The following is a 20391-nucleotide window of genomic DNA, read 5'->3' on the forward strand; positions in this document are numbered from 1 at the left end:
CAGATACGTGCACGTCTACTCACACCTACAGTCCTGCACCTGCATGTGACACCTTCAACATGAAAACTTGTATAGGAAGGGGGGAGGGCTGCGACTGTGCCAAGGACACAGGCTGCTGCTCCTGCTGCTGCAGAAACCTCTAACATGTAGGTAATTAACAACAGGTACAAAGGTGATTCCCAGCATTTCATCATAATGAGGGAGACACTTTAATTAAAGTATCCGCACACAATCAAGATGCTTTCAGCCCTTTTTTTCTCCCAGAATTTTGCTGTTTATAAATCCTACATTTATACGCTACTGATGGCTCTTCCAAAACTAAAAATAGCAGCATGTAACAGTTTGTGTCTCGCTCCTGTCTGTTCTTACATATTGTTGTCAAAGGCTTTGCCCTGCCTCTGAAGATGAAGAAAGTGAAGTCAGTTTTTTTAAATGAATGCAAAAAAAAGTTTAAAATATACAACATCGTCTGCAGAATTAACTGGAAGAAAACCTGAAATATAATAATAACTGCTATACCAGAAACTATCTCTAGTCGATAGACGGCGGAGAGTAAAAGTGTCAAAAACAGCAGTTCCTCCAATGGCCACTTGAAGCTTCCTGTCATTTCTTAAAGTGCTTAAATTTAAAATGAACATCCTCACTGCATGGTAACTTCCCCTTTCATAACAACTTTCATGTGGGGGTGAAGACAAGACAAGAACTAACAGACTTAAAAACTCCTTTGTCCCACACGCCATCAAACTGTTTAACTCCTCTCTGGAGGGGAAACAGGAGGACAAAGGAGGGGGGAACAACTAAGCTGTAGTGCCTCTTCACTTCACTGTGCAATACCTTTTGTGCAATACTTTTGTTAATAGTCAATGGTGCAATAGACCTCAATACTCGAAATGTGCAATTCACTTGTATTTTTATTTTTATTCCTATTTATTCTATTTATCCCCTTCGTATATTTTATTTATATATGTCTCTGTATTTATATATGTGTGTGTATGTGTGTGTGTGTATATATATATATAATATTCTGTAACTCTGTAACTTTTGTTGGTGCTGTGCTTTTGGAAACCGAATTTCCCAGAGGAACCCACCCGAGGGATTAATAAAGTTTTATCTTATCTCTTATCTTATCTTATTTTATTTTTAAAAGTTACCAATTTGTTTACCAAATCATAACAACAGCTTCCTCAAGGCACATTATATTGTAAAGTAAAGACCCAAAAATAATACACAAAAAGAACTCATATGACCCCCATAAGCAAGTGGTTTGGCAACAGTGGAAAAGAAAATCTCCCTCTTAACAGGAAGAAATCTGGCAGAACCAGGCTCAGGGAGGATTGGCCATCAGATTGGTGGGGGAAGAGTACAGTCTAATAAATAGCAATAAGTAAGTTTATCCCTGAGTTTGGTGAGTGAAATTTCACTATTTTAGCTGTATAGTACGTTACTTAGCAACAATTAGACTGTATTTCTGTGCAATGTGTCCATACTGTCTATGAATACTACTTGCTAACAAAGCCTACTATTGACAAACACTACTATCTATTAGCGTCATAAACCATTGAGTGACATCATGGTGGATACATCCATCTTTTATATAGTTTATGATCTATCCGTCCATCAGTCCTGTTTTTAGATGCCCCCGGGTGAGAGGTTGTATATAGATCTACAGTCTACAGGGCTATCACAGTCACACTCCATTTTACACCTATAACCAATTTAGAATCACCAATTAGGCCAAACATGCACGTCTTTGGACTGTGGAAGGAAGCTGGAGTGCCCACAGACAACTCATCCAGGCATAAGGAGAACATCCAAACTCCACTTAGAAAGGCCCCAGCTGGACGCTACTGTTTGTGATTGAAAGCAGAGGTGGAGAGTAAAACACCACACAGTTTTACACTCCACCTACAAAGAAAAGGTCACAAACAATGCTCTGTCAGCCTGTGGAAATGGGACATTTAAGTCATGACTGGAGTCGCAGCTGATATATGAGAAGCAAAGCTTAATGTTTGAGTTAACACAATTTATAGCACTTCTTTGGCCTTTTAGCTACACTTTCACTTCTAATCATTTTTCCTAACATTGCACTGCTTTTTCTCTCCCTCCCTTTTTGGGTCTCTGCAGTTTCCTATATCAGATTTAAAAAAAAAAAAAAAAAAAAAGGGCATCCTGTCTAGTGACCTTTTCTCTCAATCATTTCCTCCCCGGCATTTTCCTGCTACCCCATACAAATCCCCATATTCTTAAGGCAACACACTGCCCCAGACACATTCTTCTGCCCTATCCAGTCGCAAGATGGAAAACAAATGAATGCAAACACAGTAGAGAAAGGGGAACATACCAAAACACAAGGTCAGTGCAATGCTTAAAAACAACCCCAATCTCCTGGACACACAAACGCGAGCATCGCATTCAGTTACAAGTTTATGCAGCATAGTGGTGTGTTCTTATGAATTAAACAGAGCTAGGATCCCCAGCAGGCGCAGCTTAACATGCACAATGTCATATTCTTCAGCACTGACGGATTTTAGCCAATCCCAGTTTGCCCTGATAACCCAGAGCACAAGGCACAGAAGGCCATTACACACCGTGGAGGAATATTATATTCCCCCATAGCCATTACTCGCAAGTCGGTACAAAATGTCTGGCAAATCCATTCCTTAGAATCTTTTTATGGCCCCTCACGATGAAGGCTTTAAAAGTAATGAAGCTCTGGAGACTGGTGTTCTTACTCAAAATCAAAGTAGCTATACCACCGAAAATGAGAGAAAGATGAGGGCAAGAGGAGGAGTAGAGTGAGAAAAGAAGACAAATGATGCTCTTCCAGGATCATGGAGGATTGATTATGACGGTCTACCTCTGTTCCCATCCTGCATGCTCTGGCTCTGTCTTCTTTCTATCAGTCTTTTCACCTGCTCTTACTCATTCCCTTGGCTAGCTCTAATAGTGGCGCCAGTTGGGGAGGTAAAAGAAAAACTTTTGACGTATGGTCTCTGTCGCCAGTTTTTGAAAAAAAAAAAAGAAAAGAAAGGAAAGAGTCAGGTTTAAGTAACAAAATAGAGCTCTCAAAAGCACACAAGATCAATCATGTACGAAAAATGAAAGGAGCACGCAGAGCTGACGGACTGCGGGTCTGCACAGCATCCCGAGCACTTGTCTGCGGACCCTTGAAGGCCACAGTGTCTGCTCATCACTTGACAGAGGTAAACGGCCCAACTCAAGCTGTAGATCTATTGATTTTTCTCCATGCCCTGGGTGACAGGGTGACAGAGTGACACACACACACACATACACAGGCACCCAGTAAGACTCTCTCAATCATTCCTTCTCTCCCTGTCTGTCTCTCCCTCACGCACACACTCACCAGCTGCAGAGAATACCTGGAGGAGAGGGCATTCATTCACATGCCACACCAACAAGTGACATTTTAGATAAATGGCAGCAGTGACAGTTTGGCACAATACTACGCATCAGGAGTATTATTAACATTTGTGATTATGAACAGATCTGCACCACGGAGGTCAGTAATGTTTACATGGACGCGCTGCTCCCTCACTACAAAGTGGGCTCTGCAAATCGGCCTAATTAAGTCATTAGAGATGTCACGACACGCACTTTATCGTGGCATGCAAATATGTGCACTCAGACGCGAATTACAGCTACAGCAAGTTAAAATTGACAAGGAGTGTGAGGGTACACAGCAAATACATGCAGCACATAAACACACGCACGCACACGATGAAGTCCACTTACAGTTGTGTTTGACAGAATCCTTGCAGCAGCACACCAAGTTAGACAGTGAAAGGAGAGCTATAGAAGTGAGGAGAGTCTGACAGAAAAACAGAGGCTGAAATAAAGAAGAGAGAAAACGGGGGAGGGAAAAAAAGTGATGTTATGTCTTCCTTCTTCCTCTTAATGAGCTCCAGGATGGTCCTCTTACATATCTCCCTCCAGTCCCTTCGTTAGAGTAACTCCATGGATGCGTTGTATTCACTCTTTAAAGAGCAGCAGGCACACTGGCTGACACAAACATGTAAACCGTGACACACACACGCACACACATATTGACATGCACACTGCAGCCGCCGCTGTGTCTCAGAACTGGCTAGAGTGAGCTACTGCCGCTACTGCTGTTGCTGCTGTGCCCTGCTTGGTAAGCGAGACCAGCGAGAGAGAGAGAGAGAAAAAGAGAGGTGGAGGAGGGAGTGACAGGAGGGGAGGGAGGCAGAGAGTCGACACATACAAACAGAGAGGGGGATGGAGGAGGAGGAGGGTGGAACAGAGAAGAGGAAGAGGCAGAAAGGAAGGAAGACTGACAATTAATGGGTAGAAAACCAAGATAGCAGCACAGAAAAGGGGAGAGAGATATAGAGTAATATAGGGGGAAATATCTAGTGAGAGAGAGGGAGGAAGAGGGAGCGCACAGACACAGACTTGTGTGTCACACTTCGGTTGCAGCCTGTGACTCAGATGGCCAACAGGAAAAGAGACACTTGTTATGGCTGCTTGAATTAACACGAATTCTGACCACACGGTGGAAGGTACGCGTGTAGGTGTGTGTTTACATACAGATAAACACTTCAAAACGAACCCTGGCGTGCTCGAGGATCACACGAGAGGACTCTCTCTAAATTTTTTACTCAAATATTTACCGACACGTGCAGCTGCCGCTGAGAGAGAAAGGGGGGGTATGCATTGATAGAAACATCAATGCATTTAGAAGCTCAGAGACAATGGTGAACAACAACACGCGACACCGAGCTCAGGCTCTAACCAGCATCTGAGCTTGAAACGGAGATTAAGTGGGGTTTAAATTTCCCACGCTGACACAGGGATGAGTAATTCTGGAACAAAAGGCGATCCTCCACACTGGCCCTTATCACCCACGGCAGGTAGACAAGCCAACACAATAAGACACGCACGCATACTGAAACACTTCATGCACACACTCACCCACCCACCCACCAAAACACCTGTTATTTTTTAGTACACATCGCTTGGTGCAAATGCAGCGAACACCGGAGGCCATGGCGATTAGGAATTAACCTTTTAACTGGCCGGGTGTGAAATAAGGAAATGCTGGGCAGAAACACTGGATTTTAAAAAGTCTCTCTGCCTTTAAAGCCATGAGGATTGATGACCCGTGATGGCAAGTGGAAACCAGAGACTGATGCATGGACTCATACATGCCAAAAGATTATCCGAGATCCTTCCCAGACTGCTAACAAACTGCTTACTCTGACTCTGCAAAAAGAATTTATGCACACAAGAGCTCCTGCCAAATCCATTTGCGCATTTCTAGCTGGTTGCTATTTTTTTTTGTCAGTGATTACTGATGTCTTTTGTGGCCTTTCTTCAGTGTATTCCCATTTTAAATTACAGCACAGAATAGGAATTAGTTTGAATCTCAGAGAACCAGAGGCGGTTTTGGGGGGTAACTGCATACATGGAGAATCCTATATCCAAAGCTTGTTCAAAATATGTCTCAAGCAAACGGCAACGGAGCGTGTTTAATGCCGTACTTTGAAGCTTGAAATGTTTGACATATTGCGGATCATAACTGTGAGTTCCTGGAAAGCACGCTGAGAGTAGCGGGGATTTGACTCGCAAGCTACCTACAGTACTGCAGTTAAAATGGTTCCCCAGCTGCACCAAGGCCGATCAGCAAGCACTCCAGCGGGTGGTGAAAGAAGCTGGCAGAATTATTGGAACAAGTCTGCCAGAGATCAGTAATATCTTCCCCACTCGCTGTCTGAGGAGGGTGCACAGTATCCTGCGGGACCAACATCACCCTGCGCGCCACCTTTTCCATCTGCTGCCCTCAGGGAGAAGGTACAGGTCTATACAGGCCAGAACATCCAGACTGGCCAACAGCCTGTATCCACAGGCTGTGAGGCTCCTGAACTCTCTGCCCCCCTCTCACGGACAATAACCATATCCAACTTCTTAATAGCAATGAACTGGTCTGCATTGGTGCATCATATCTTTATTCTCTTCCCCCTCCTGCCCCCCCCTCTTTCTTAAATAGATAACTATCATATCTGATATCATATCTCACAGTACAATAATATTGAATGGGTTGCATTGTTGTATTTTGTCATGTTTCTCAGGTCTTTGTCTGAATTTCTACGAACATTATTGCTAAGGATTGTCTTATTGCATTGGAGTCACACTGGGTTAAATATGTACACTTGGGTTTTAAGGGGTATTTATTATTTTCTTCTTTTTTTGGGTTGTATGGAAGCCCCAAACGCAATTTCATTGTTCTTGACAATGACAATAAATAAATAAATACTAAATACTAAAATATTTGAAGCTCTTGGCAGTGAAATGAAAAATGAAAAGCCTAAAGAAAAAGTGCTCCTTTATTTACGCTAATTTTAATCACTTTTACCCCCCAACCAGCACATTAAACACACGTTCAGTGACCTTGCATAATTCTGGAGGCAGTCAATGTGTTAGCCTGGGCAAAGACGATAGAGCAAATGCCACTGGCAGCTGAAGTCTTCGAACAGACGGCAACGAGGGATCTCAAGCAAGCAGTCACCCCAAAGCCGGATGAGCACAGACAAAAGCACTGGGTTGTGTTTTCCCCGGGTGTTCTCATTCTTAGCTGTCTACAATCGACATTGTCCTTGCATTCTTCCCCGACCTATTCTTTCATAGTGTCTACCTTGACCTCATTCCTCTTCTTTTGATCTGCCCCCTCACACACACTTTTTTTTACCCCTGCCATCTCTTTCTTTATTGCAATACTTCTACACAGAAAGACAACTATTCTGCACCAACGCCGCTCATGTACTGGTTTGAATTAAAGCTTTTGGCACTGATTAAGGTGACATATTTAGAAGTTCATTTTTTATTTTGAGAAGAATCCCTCCATCCCCTAAAATAGCTTATGAATGACTCTACAATTTTACCTTCTTTATTACCCACAGATTTATTGATATGAAAATTAATCACCGCCTCTAGCAGCCTGCCTACCATTCACCTTGAGCCCACTCTGCACAAACACTATAAAAAAACAAAAAAACTGGATACTTACAGTGCACTGACCAAGGAGGAGACAGGATTGCAGATTAGTGATGGGTCGTTTGCGAACGAAATGGCTCTTAGAGCCGGCTCTTTGACGTGAACGACGCGAGCCGGCTCCTTATCGCGAGCCGTCACGTGGGTTTTTTTTTTTTCTTTCTCTCAGCCTCTCTCTCGCACTTTTTTTCCGCTTCACTCTGCACGCGAGCCTTGTGCTTTACGCTGGGCAGAGGGGGGAGGGGCGGTAGTTACACTCAGTAGCACAGGAACAGAGCCAGAGAGAGAGAAAGAGAGGCAGGGACAACAACATTAGAAAGGTATAGTAATCATCCACAACTATTTTCGGTTGCAGATGATAAAGGATTGAGAAAGTTTATTCATGCAGGTCCATATGACAGAGAATATGCATGTTCTTTTAGTTTTCATATTATAATTTATATTTAATTGTGTTGTGGTTTGCAGTGTTTTGTGTTCTTTTCACTTTAAATTTGTGAAAGGAAAAAGCTGAAAATTTAAATAGTTAAAACTTGAAATGTGAATAGTTGATTTTTGTATTATATGATTTATTTATTACATTTTATGTGGAGTGAATAAATAAAAGTATATTTACGGTGGCCCCTAGAGACAAAGCACATACAAACTTCAAATCACGTACGAACTCTGAAGCATGTACAAACTCCAAAACACGTACAAACTCCAAAACACGTAAAAACTCCAAAAACACGTACAAACACGTACAAACTCCGAAGCACGTAAAAACTCAGAAGCATATAAAAACTCAGAAGCACATAAAAACTCAAAACACGTACAAAAGACAACAGAAGTGCTCCAGGATGCTGGGCGCAGTGTTGAGCCTTTGTTATCTTGTGGCTACACAAGCCAGCAAGTACCAACGACCGGATTTGGTGTGTGGTAATAACAGGTAAATGAACTTTTTTTTAAATTATTTGAATATATATATGAGTGCCTGTGTATAAATATACAAACAATACACACATGCTTTCAATTGTGTCATTTAAGTGATCTAGTAGCTCTGCTTTGGAAGTTCAGTTCATGCTAGAAATGTGTTTTGGAGTTTGTACGTGTTTTGTCTCTAGGGGCCACCGCATATATTTATATATAAACATATATAAATAAAACCACTTGTTTTTACGTTAGTAATTCCTTTTGTGCATAATTTTATATTATTGTTAATAATAAATTAATTAAAGCAACAAAACAACCTGAAGAGCCGGTTCGGAGCCGAAAGAGCCGGCTCTTTTTAGTGAGCCGAACCGAAAGAGCCGGATCTCTAAAAAGAGCCGGAAATCCCATCACTATTGCAGATGGTTGCCTAGAAGTCAATAAATCTCCTTTTATATGAGGCCTGTGCTATCTCGCAACTAATCATGTGTTGATAACGTCAGAGGAAACCTATCTCCAGTTTAGAGCTCTGACAAGTTTTCTGCCTCATGGTGCAAAATCAGCTCTGAGGTAACCTGTGTGGATGGAGAGTGGTGTCTGTCACAGGGTGCTGCGATTCCTTTAGGTTCTGAAGGTTGAGGGTTGGGTCCTTCACAGCTTGTCCTGGCACATCCAGTGAACGCTTAATTAGATGGGAATCTGGATGGTATGAGGCATTAGGGTGTGCCATTCCCACGGAGAAGGTGTTTGGTTTTCAGCAATTGTGGATATTAAGTGTGAAAGTAATGCACACATTGATGGCAGGCACCCAGTGTTTCCCACAGGAACACTGCATTCTAATGAGATGGTCAATAGTATTAACTTTACATGTGAGTGGTTTAAAGTAATGACTGCTCTGTTTAGCATACAGAGTGGAAACATCCACTGGCTTTGCATTTAGATTAGGCAATTCTTTTATATTTTATTTATATCTGTAATTTATATTTCATATTGTGATTTTTTATCTGTATCATGATTTTACTGGAAAGCACTTTGGTGTACTTCGGTCTTTAAAATGTGCTATATAAATAAATTTTGATTGATTGATTGATGTGGATGTTTTAAAATTTGGTTTTCGTCAGCGGGGGTCTTATGTGCAGCGATGGTAGAAAGTACGTACAATTGCAAAACCTCAATTCTTTTCTTTTTCACTCATTCTGTTGTTATGTTAGGTTTGCTGCTGCGCTTGGATCATTGTCCTGTTGCATGACCCAGTTTCAGCCAGGTGTTAGCTGTCGGACAGATGGCTCCACATTTGATTCTTGAATACTTTGCTATACAGAAGAGTTCATGGGCGACTGAATGACTCCAAGGGCAAAGTCCTTTCCACCAACTATTTCCACGTTGGGAGGCATTTAGTGAGATGTCAGATAGACTGACATCCCCCTTGAAGGTTTTCTACTTGACAATGATCTTTGCCATTATAGAGCGATGGACATCAGATTGTTTGGAAATGGCCTGACTGTAAAACCTCTCCCAGGTTGATGGGAAGCAACAATTATTTCTCTAGGATCATTGCTAATGTCTTTCCTTTTTGGTACATCTGAATGCTCCAAACTAACAAACTGCCCAAATTTGTGCTTTTAGAAGAAATGATCAGTTAATCAATTGGATCTTTTTGGTTTTTTGTTATATAAACAAAATCACAGTGTAATATGTCATGCTTTGCAGTTCACTTGAAGTTGTATTTACCTTTAGTTTCAAACATCCAAAGGACCTGGTATTTTTATTATGTCCTGATATGTATACAACCTTAAAACCTTTACAATCAGGTCTATCTTATTTAAGCCTTTATTTAATGCATTTTGATGTAATGGCCTCAAACGATGCAGTTGATACAGTTATTACATGATTTTTAATGGTCTGGCCGGTATAGGAATATTACAGCAGGCTCCTTTCTGTGTACTTCTTGTTTTGTTACTTACGCTAGTCCTAAGGCGTTGCGTGCGTGCTCTAAGAAGTGTTCAGCAGACTTATCTGGATTAAATATTGCTGATTTGTTCTTTGATAGAAAACACTTTTATGTGTTCCTCTAGGGGGTTTTTTTCCTCACAATTATGTGCCTTATTAATATTTTTTTACTATTTATGACTGCTTTATGAATAACTTCTGAAAATCTGTCAAAGGCATCAAATGCACCTACTGTAACACAAGCCTGCCTTGTTGTGCAAACATGAAAATGAAACAGGAGAGATGAATGCCTTCTGGGTTTGGCTTTGATAAAAGAAAGCAAAACTTTAATCCTTGTTAACTATAGTTGTATAGATTATTGAGTGGAAAATTGTGGAAGTGGGCTTTTAATTGGCATAGCTTTCCATGACTTCACTCCTGTGCTTCCATAATTCACTGATAATTCTTATCTATCTCCAGAGTCAGATGATTGTAAATTGCCATTATAGCACAGGCTTAAGGAAAGTCAATTCTTAAACAAAATCATTTAGTGTACTACAAGCACACATTACCACGCGTGGTGATTAAGAACTGAATCAATATCTTAATATCTGAGCATTATTAAAATTGAAGTTTTAGCCATACACTTATGTCAGTACTAAATGCATTTGTTAGTTTAATTAGCCAAATGTTTGAGGGGCACAGATCACTGTGCTGAAATGGGCTGCAATGACAAACAAACTCAATCATTATCTCAGCCTATTATGGAGGCTTTGATAGTGGGGCACAGAATATCAAGTATCTATATTTTAGAAGGCTGGAGCTTCCCCAATGAATGATTTTACCACTCTCACATGTGCTCTTTGTGCTGGATCTATATTTGCAGTATACCAGAACAGAACACATGTGAGAGTTGCTTTTCGATCAGATTCCTGTGTTATACCAGTGACATTTCAACAAAAATCACACGTTACATCTCAACACTGTCACCTGAAGAAGTGAGAAGTAAATAAAGCTTTCTGTCAGAACATGTATTTCCAGAATAATACACATGTTTAATATAATGACAGCAATTCTCATAAGCATTTAAAATGAGATACTTCCTGCTTTTCTTAAACCTAAAGAATCCAGCAAGGCATTTTTGCACTTTGACGAGCACTCAAAGGAAGCTCGTCTTTTCAACCTGAGAGGTAAATACTCACAAGTCGGCTGCTGCGAGACAGTGGTTTCCTCCAAGGGAAGCTCCCTTTAGCATTCTGTCTCCTGCGGTTTCTGTAATACACGGCGATCTATAGAGCCTTGTATGATAAATACTACACAGCAGCGGACAGCTTAATATCTCTCTTCCTCACAAAACAGTTTAAGCTTCCCGAGAGTCTGTGATTCTCCGTAACAAAAGCAACACACACTCAACATTCATACCTGCTCACACATTCTTCAACTTGTCAATGCTTGCCTCCAAACATGAATCCCTTCGTGATGCTCTAGCTCTAGCGTTTCACTTCTCCCTGCCTCTCTTTCTGCTCCTTCTTACTTCACTGGGTTCCTTTTAGTGTCCAGCCAAACTATCTGCTAACACGTTTCCCAGAAGCAGTGTTTTGGTGCTAAGCCTGCATGTGTTTCTGTACTAAACTGCAAATGCTGATTCCCATGTACAGCTGTTTCACTGGTAAAAGCTCCAGGTTGAAGAAAGAAAAAGAAAGAAACTGCATCATGCCCTTGGTACGCTGGAAGCATACCACCGGTGCTTTCCCCCCCACGCTCTCGGCTTTGCTTCATAAACTTTAATAGCTAACCCCACTGCAGACTAGGTGATAAAAATCAAGGCTCCCTTCACTCACAGTCTGTAAACATGACTTGGTAGCAGGTCTACAGACTGTACTGCCTCATCCAAATCCCCATCCTTGGACTTAAGTACTACATTGAAATTACAGCACATCACGCCAGTCTCTTTTTGATCGGGTTACTTTTTAATACACTGCTTTTGGCTCTGTGAGCAGAGGCAGATCCATGTGATCAAACGGTTACAGCATGCAAACGTTAAATATCAGCTGCTTATTGCAAAGCTCTTATCTGCTAAAGCTGGTGGGTAAGAACTTCCTCTATTCTGACTCTGCAGTTCAAGCTGAGGCCCACAAATATAGCACAAAAAAATTTGCTTTGCAAGGTTCAGAAGGGACACGCTGTTATCTTTTTATCACACCCAAAACATCTTGCGATGCTACATATCACACTTGTCACTTTGCTGTCATCTTGGTGGAGGCATTAGTATGAAGCTTTCAGTACTCAATATCAAGAAAGCAGACAAACAATGACTATAATTTTGTGCACAATCCAGCATCCGGTTCCTTGCACTAATTTCGTTAGATCCCCGTGGTTAGAACACAGGGAATATCCTGCTTGCAATTTCTTGCCCTTACGTAACAGCAAGAAGCTGCTAGCTCACCCCGAGGCTACAGGCTGTGCCGGGTTCTCTCTCACATTGGCTTGCTTTTCTTTTTTTCTTCTTGCACAATCACTCACATGCTCAGACACACAATAATGGTGCTATAATATGCTAGCTCATGCCTGAAGTGGTTGATAGCTCACTTCTTTAGAGAGCAGAGCTATAGTGGCTGTGAAAGTAAACAGCTCGGATCAAACCAACTCTTAGCTCCCTTTGAAGAGTGGGAGACAATTACAGAGATCAATGGTGCAGCCCAGAGGTGGTTAACAGCCTAGACAGGCAGAAAGACAGAGATTGATGCCTCATAAGATCTAGAGAGTCTACTCCTCAATGACTTCACTATGCAGCCGAATCCGGGGCTCAGCGCATCCTCACTGTACATACATGTTTGAATAGTGAGGCTTACCCCGAGGCTACAGCATGCACTCTGTACCTGGGAGCGTTCATCCCTTAGCGAGTGTGATTCAAGCACAACTCAATGGATTAAACCGAAATGTGTTGCTTGTTGGAGCAGCTGTGTGGGTGGAAGGTTTTGTGTGCAAAACTTTTTAGAATAGACTGGTGGATTTCATATTAGTCTCCACGTTCACGGGATGCATGCAAAAATGATTCTTTTCCCTCATAAGCATGGAGCTGTGATTCTGAGTAAAATGCAGCTGAAATATATAAATTAAAAGGTTTATTTATTCAAATTATTAATCATCAAGGAAAATATGTTTGACTGTAAACCAAAGAAGTAAATTTCCTTTGACCAGATACCACTAAATGTAACATTTTACATTGTACAAAGTTACACAGAGAACTCACATGCAATCAAATGACTCAAAGTGTTTAGCAAAGGGTGTGATGTGCAGTATGCACCAATGTGCGGCTGTGCACGCAAGTGTGAAAGTTGCATATTGCACCTAAAAAACTTTGACTGTAATGACTGTATTTCACACTGAATTTAAAGCACCCATTGACATGGTAACAACAGGCTCAAACAAAAAAAACAAAAACTTGCACTAACAAGTGTCAAGTGTCTGTTTGCGTGTCTCAGCGAGGGGGTGAAAGAGGGGATCCGCTCTAGCTGAGTAGGAGTTTCAGAAGAAGCTTTCCCGGCGCTTCTCTTCCGGTGGGATAACGTAAAAATGAGTCGACACGCAAGCCACAGATGACTCGCTCCACCTTGCCTTAGTAAACAACGAGCTGCAGAAAAAGAGTGGGAGAAGTGCTGCTAGCTATTTTTGTTTCTCAGCACACCAAAGTCACATTAGTTGCCTAAATGACACATTTGCCAGCTGATGTGGAACAATACCACAAAAAACAAAAAACAAAAAACCCTTTTGAACTAAATATGTGAAAGCAAAATTTGTCCATGGTGGCTCTGAGATGAATAGATTCAGAAAGTGCTTTTATTGTTGTGCACACTCATGAATAGCGCATTAAGTTCTTTAAAAAGAAAAAAGAGAGAGAGAGTGAGAGGGGAAGGGAGCGATAAGATCAAAACAAATATGTTTGTATTTCCTGGGGAGGGGGGAAAAAAGCTTTTTTAATGTCTTCCCACCCTCTTTTGGTGTGCGGCGGGGAAGCAGCGTCGGCTTATTTCTGATTATCATATAATTCCATCGGTGCAAACGGAGCAAAACAGCAAAGCAGGGACAAGAGCCGCCCTGCCCCGCACTCATTTACTCTTTAGTCCTCTTGGGTGAGGGAAGGTGGAGAAAAGCAAAATGCCATCAACAAATTTTAAAGGCAAGCTGCTGTACGAGAAACTGTATACTTTACACACCGCAGTGCTTGAACTGGTGGGGAAACTTATGAACTGCTGCCGTAAAACGCTGCAGCATCACAGAATCCATCTCAATTGAGCTTGGTTTTAATTGCACCCACCCAGCATGAGTACACAGTATGTTGACACCCACACACGAGATTACAAATACTGCTTGGCCAGAGGCTTACTCACGCAGTGTAGACAACTCTGGCCTGGCTGGCAAGCTCATCAGTGGCTCAGTTAGCCGTGGAAAATAGCAGCCTTTACACACACAGACACACGCACACACTCGCACACACAGGCTACAAGCATCAGCACTTTCCACCAGTGTCTCTCTTAAAGGAAACCATTACGCTGCAGGAACCCACGGGAAGGCAGGCAGGAGGGGATTTTCTCGAGAAAAAAAAAGAAGCTAAATTACAATAAGCTACTTTTCTTGGAGAAGAAGAAGAAGAAGAAAAAAATACAGCCAGCCAAGCATCTAATTCACCTGTGACCCAGTAATTTATTTGGCTGATAATCTGCTATTGCAGGTGACACTAACAATCACCAATAAAATGAGTAGAAAGAGGATACGGTGTGGGGTGGGGGCGGGTTTACAAGGCATGGGCTGATTGTGAGGGAGATATTTGATTAAATTCTCAAATGAATAATGCATTATGAAATTGATCCAGACAAATCCCACCTTGAGGAGATTGGAGTAGGATTATCGGGGGAAGGTTTGGGAGAGGTTATGACAACGAGGAGGTTTCGTGGAAGGGTGCATTTCAGGATCAAGTGATTATTTTGGGCTTGATAAGGCAATTTGTCACAGCCCATTTATCCAAATTCCACCCGCGTGCAGGCAGGATGTACTATGAGGTGCATATATAGTAGTAATATTGTATATAGCACATGTCCACATTATCTCAACATCTGAAAGAGTTAAGAGAGTTATGGGTAAACAGTTTATTTCCACCTTCTTTATTTATTTTATACAGCTGCTTTCATTCTAAAACAAATTTACGTGAAGCCTATTCCCCGGAAACTAGAAAATGGCAGGTTGTGTGAATATGATCTATATATAAGTTAAGTACCTTTTTCAGTTTTTATGCTGAGAGCTAAATCAGAAGTACATAGAGAATGGAGAAGGAAGGTGATTTAAGTGAGTTTGAATGTGGCATGGTTGTTGGTGCCAGATGGACTAGTCTGACTACTTCACAAACTGCTAATTTAGCGGGATTTTTCCACACTTTCCCATCTCTAGGTTTTGCAGAGAACTGTCTGAAAAAGAGAAAATATCCAGGGAGGGGCAGTTCTCAAAAATGCCTTGCTGACGTCAGAGGAGAATGGCCCGATGGCTTCGAGTTGAGAGGAAGCTCAAATAATCACTCTTTGCAAGCAAAGTATGCAGAAGAACATCTTAGACCACACCAGGTGGCACTCCTTACAGCTAAGAACAGCAAAATGAGGTTAAAATTCACCAAAATTGGTCAAGATTCATCCTGCCTTGTATCAACAGTTGTCCATCTCTTTATTACTACAATCTCAAACCATGTCAAACTAGCTTCCTGAACACAACAGTGAATTCACTGTATTCAAATGGTCTCCAGTCAACAGATCTTAAACCAGGAGCTATGCATGATGGATATGCAGCTGACAAATGCAGCAACTGTGTGATGCTGTCATTTCAATATGGACCAAAATGTTTAAAGGACCTTGTTGAATCTATGCTACAGAAAACTAAAGCAGTTCTGAAAGTCCAATACAGTACTAGTTGGACCTTCCTACCTAATAAAGTACTTAGTGGCAGTATAGGCATATACATTATGTGCAAATTTAAAAACATTTTTAAATGTCAAGTACTGTAAGTAGTTTACCAGGTTCACGAAAAGTACAGTAAAGTTCTAAACTTAAACCAGTGTTTGATGTGACCGCAATTTCTCTGCTAAACAGTATAAATTCTCCTGGGTGTGCTTCTTAAGGTGGACTGCTTGAACGGTAGAACGTTCCAGAGTTATTCTTTAGGTTTAGGCTGTCTCACTTGTGTCTGTCTCTTAAAGTAATTCCATGACTCCATGATCTTTTAGATTAGGCTTTAGAATTAGGCCACCCCATCTGTTGCAGGACTAATTCTTCTTGTCACTGAAGATAGTACTGTATGACTCTGGCAGCTCAGACACCCTAATGGCACTGTTTAAGAGGGGGGGGGGGGGGGGGGGGTGTCTTATACATCTAAAATGACTAAAACATTTAAATCTGCTGCATTTGAAGGGCATTAAATACCAATAAATTTTGTCTCCACTAAGTTTCTACCTTGAAAAGAAGGGGCGTCTCTTTGTGGCAACAGCACCAGACATCTGCTCAGCAGTTTTTAAAAGTAATTAGCTTCCCTGCTTAGATTTAGTTGGTTGCTTTTAATGAGCGTGCACTATTCCAACAACAGTTTTCACGAATGACTGCATGCACCCCAACAATAAAACCCCGAGTACACTTAATTTCCAACAATTGTAAATATTCATTGGCATGCTCAGTCACTTTATTGAAGTGTACATCAACACAGTGGGGGGAACGATGTGGGAAAACAAAGTAATTATGTCGTGCCTTTCTAAATATAGTAAGCTAAACAGGAGCTTGAAGTATTGTGAGACAATAAAAATGATATGATCAGTGTGAGAAGGCGCTTCAGAGGCTCAGGCTTTGGAAAGAGCTTCAAACGTTTTTTAACACTTCTCTCCGCTGTGACAGCTTTTGCTACACACAGCATGTCTGTAGAGCTTTGCAGATGTCATGTGAGACATGTGTAGCATTAACCTAACATGGCAGAGCGAGTACTCTGATGTCAATAAAAATGACTTGGTCTTTTAACTTTATGAGTTTTTTCTTCTTTTTTTTTAGGATCAGGGACGATTTATCCCTCACTGTTGGCAATCGTAAAGCTGCTATGCTTTTACATACGGTGGCCCTGAGAGGCCAAACGGACTGCAACTTTAGAAAACACTTGCAAAAATAAAAATGCTGCAAAAAGAAAAACACTGCACTGCAACTTCAAGAAAAACGCTGCAAAAATAAAAACACTGCACTGCAACTTCAAGAAAAACGCTGCAAAAATAAAAACACTGCACTGCAACTTCAAGAAAAACGCTGTAAAAAGAAAAAGGCTGCAAAAATAAAAACGCTGCACTGCAACTTCAAGAAAAACGCTGCAAAAAGAAAGATGCTGCAAAAAGAAAAACGCTGCAAAAAGAAAAATGCTGCAAAAAGAAAAACGCAAAAAACACAAAACACAACGGAAATAGGAGTTCTGTATAATTTATGGAGCATCCCCATAAGCAAGGCTCGTCTTGTCCCCCTCAAACAGGAGAATTAGTTTCCATGCAACTGGCCAGTAATAAAGACTCAACGGTTAAAATAAGTATTCAACAAATCACCAATTTTCTAAGTAAATATATTTTTAAAGGTGCAATTGACATTAAATTCTCACCATATGCAATTAACAACCCATCCAATCCATACATGCGAAGAAATGAAATCATAGATGTCCATAAATTAAGTTATGTGTAATAATGAAGAATGACACAGAGAAGTATTGCACACAACAGAAAGGGAGGTGCAACAAGGTGTAGAAAGTCATGACAGCACCTGAAATCTATCAGTAATTAGAAAGCAACCCTGCCACTTTCTTTATTTATGGGTCGTGTCCAAATTCATGGGCTGCATTCTCCTGAGGACGCATTTGTAGGCCGATTACGTCACAGCAACGTGACGAAGGCTGTCCAAATTCGTAGACTCCTCCGAATGCAGCTGACAAATGCGTCCTTCTTTTCTCCGAATTTGAAGGATGGGTCGAATGTGTCCTTTGTGGTCCACCATATCCCAGAATTCATAGCGCGGTCCAGCCAAACTCCAGTTTCTGGAAATGGCGGCCACTACTAAGTTTTAAAATTACTCTTATTAATCTCTCTGGGTCACAAAATAAACTTTTAACATATTTTCAGGCGAGAATGTGGGTTTTTAAACTTCAAATATCTGCTCAGTTTATCAAGATATCGCATATTTGCAAAAGTGCTTCGACGTTTAAGGAGACATCTGTTATCCACCAGCTCAATAGCTAGCCGAGAGCTCGAGGGTCACTAGAGCTGCCGAGAACGGCACAACTCCCGGCACATCATTCTCAGATCACCGCGGACTTTCGCTACTCAGGTTGAACGTAATATATAAATCACTTAGATAACCTAAAAATGTTATTGTTTGTCTTTTTTCAGTGTTTCATTTGTTCGTGTGTAAATCACTTTGGCTGAGATTAAAGTTATTAGATTAGATTAGATAAAATAAAACTTTAATAATCCCCTGGGTGGGTTCTTCCTTCGTTTTCACACAGCTGAATAAACGTCAAACAGAAAACTGATTAAAGAGATGTGTGAGATGGTTGAGAATTTACGCCAGTGTCCTGTTATATTTTAGATAGCAAGGAGCAGACGGCCGAGTTTATTAAACTCCACCGAGACAGCGGTGACGCTAATCAGAAGGCTAGACCCTCCAATTTCGCAGCTGTTTACTTCCGGCCTACCCGACCTTCTGAGGACCTGGCCCAAGTAGACCGCGAAGGCCGGGTCCTGAGGAGGATGAAGCCCATGAATTTGAACACCACCAAAGACCTTTACAACCTTATTGTTGTAAAACATTCTGATGTCATTGGTTGCAGAAGAATTTCTAAACTACTGAAACTTCCTATGAGCACTGTTGGGGCAATAATCTGGATTTGGAAAGAATACAATTTCACCATAAAGTGACCATAACCTGATACTCCATGGAAGATTTTAGACAGAGGAATGAAAAGACTTGTCACAGGAGTTGACCAAGAGCCAAGGACCACTTCTGTGGGGAGCTACAAAAAGGCCTGGAGTAGGTACAATTGTTTCAAAGAAAACAATAAGTATGTAGTTTATTTAAACAGGAGGCGTCTTTCAGTGCGCATGCGCCAACCAGCGTGCAGCCTGTTACAGTCGCTCCTGCTTTTCTCTTAGTTTAGCTCTTTTTTCTTACGTATTCTTTTTTTTTTCTGACTTGTATTTTCCTCCGTTTTCTATCTCTTACTCAATCATGTGGATTGAGAGAGTTTTTGTTCTTCTGGTGGCCGTGGAACTGTTACTTTTATCATGGAACGGGACCGCGGCACATCTCCTACACGCACGGACTGTTTACTCCAGAGATCAGCTGATCGCCCTGATGCCGGCCGGCTCGCTGGCCAGGCCCGCAGAAGTGCCCGCAGAAGTACCAGCTGAAATTTGGAGGAAAACACATCGGGGATGCAGAGGTCAAGGACAGAAGAGAAGAAAAAAGGTGACGGTGAGACAGCGGAGGCTCGAAGCGAGGAGGAGGTTTAAACCGTGTCTGCCGTCTATCGTGATGGGAAATGTGCGATCGTTGGCAAGTAAAATCGACGAGCTCTCAGCACTGGTACGGAGTCAGAGGGAATACCGAGAGTGTAGCCTGATGTGTTTCACCGAATCATGGCTGCACCAGGTCATTCCCGATGAGAATGCTTCCGTGGAAGGCTTCCACACTGTTCGGGCGGACAGGGACAGCATCGCTAGCGGTAAGCGTAAAGGAGGTGGGCTTGCTGTTTTAGTTAACAACCGGTGGTGTAACCCTGCCAACATAACAATCAAAGAAAGGATTTGTTGCCCGGACACTGAACTGTGTGCTGTTGGACTCAGGCCGTATTATTTACCCAGGGAATTCTCTCACGTCATCTTGGTGGCTGTTTATGTTCCCCCCTCTGCTAACCCCACAGCTGCATGTGACACTATCCACTCTGCCATAGCTCGGCTACAGACTCAGCACCCGAGTGCCTTTATTGTGATCTCGGGTGACTTCAACCATGTATCACTGGACAATACACTACCAACATTCAAACAATATGTGGACTGTCCCACCAGGGGAGAGAAAACTTTAGACTTACTGTATGCTAACGTCAAGGATGCATACAGCTCCTCCTCCCTCCCCCCACTTGGTAGGTCAGATCATAACCTGATTCACCTCACCCCCCGCTATGTGCCAATTGTGAGGAGGGAACCTGTGACCACCAGGACTGTTAGGAGGTGGTCAGAGGAGGCAATAGCGGAACTACAGGGCTGTTTCGAGGTGACCGACTGGGAAACACTCTGTGAGCCTCACGCCGAGGACATCAATGGGCTTACTGAGTGTATCACAGACTACATAACTTTCTGCACCGACTCCATTGTTCCAGCTCAGACTGTTCATTGTTACCCAAATAACAAGCCGTGGGTGACTAAGGACATCAAAGCCCTCCTCAACAACAAGAAGAGGGCTTTCAGAGGGGGCA

The 20391-nt window shown here is 41.9% G+C and overlaps 1 protein-coding gene across 6 annotated transcripts in view; it reads right to left on the reverse strand.

Annotated features, from left to right (window-relative positions):
• inpp4b (inositol polyphosphate-4-phosphatase type II B) overlaps positions 1-20391 on the reverse strand; it is a 187305-nt gene that overhangs the window by 108411 nt on the left and 58503 nt on the right. The window contains exon 1 of one of the 6 annotated variants that reach the window (XM_080879820.1): positions 11067-11299. The exons of 4 other annotated variants lie outside the window; for them this stretch is intronic. The gene's annotated coding sequence lies outside the window, so the exon portion shown is untranslated. Of the gene's footprint in view, positions 1-7045; positions 7285-11066; positions 11300-20391 lie in introns of those variants that run through there. One more of the 6 variants, XM_080879821.1, reaches the window with a different exon arrangement.

The sequence above is a fragment of the Rhamphochromis sp. 'chilingali' genome (assembly GCF_963969265.1).
Source record: "Rhamphochromis sp. 'chilingali' genome assembly, chromosome: 4".
NCBI lineage: Eukaryota > Metazoa > Chordata > Actinopteri > Cichliformes > Cichlidae > Rhamphochromis > Rhamphochromis sp. 'chilingali'.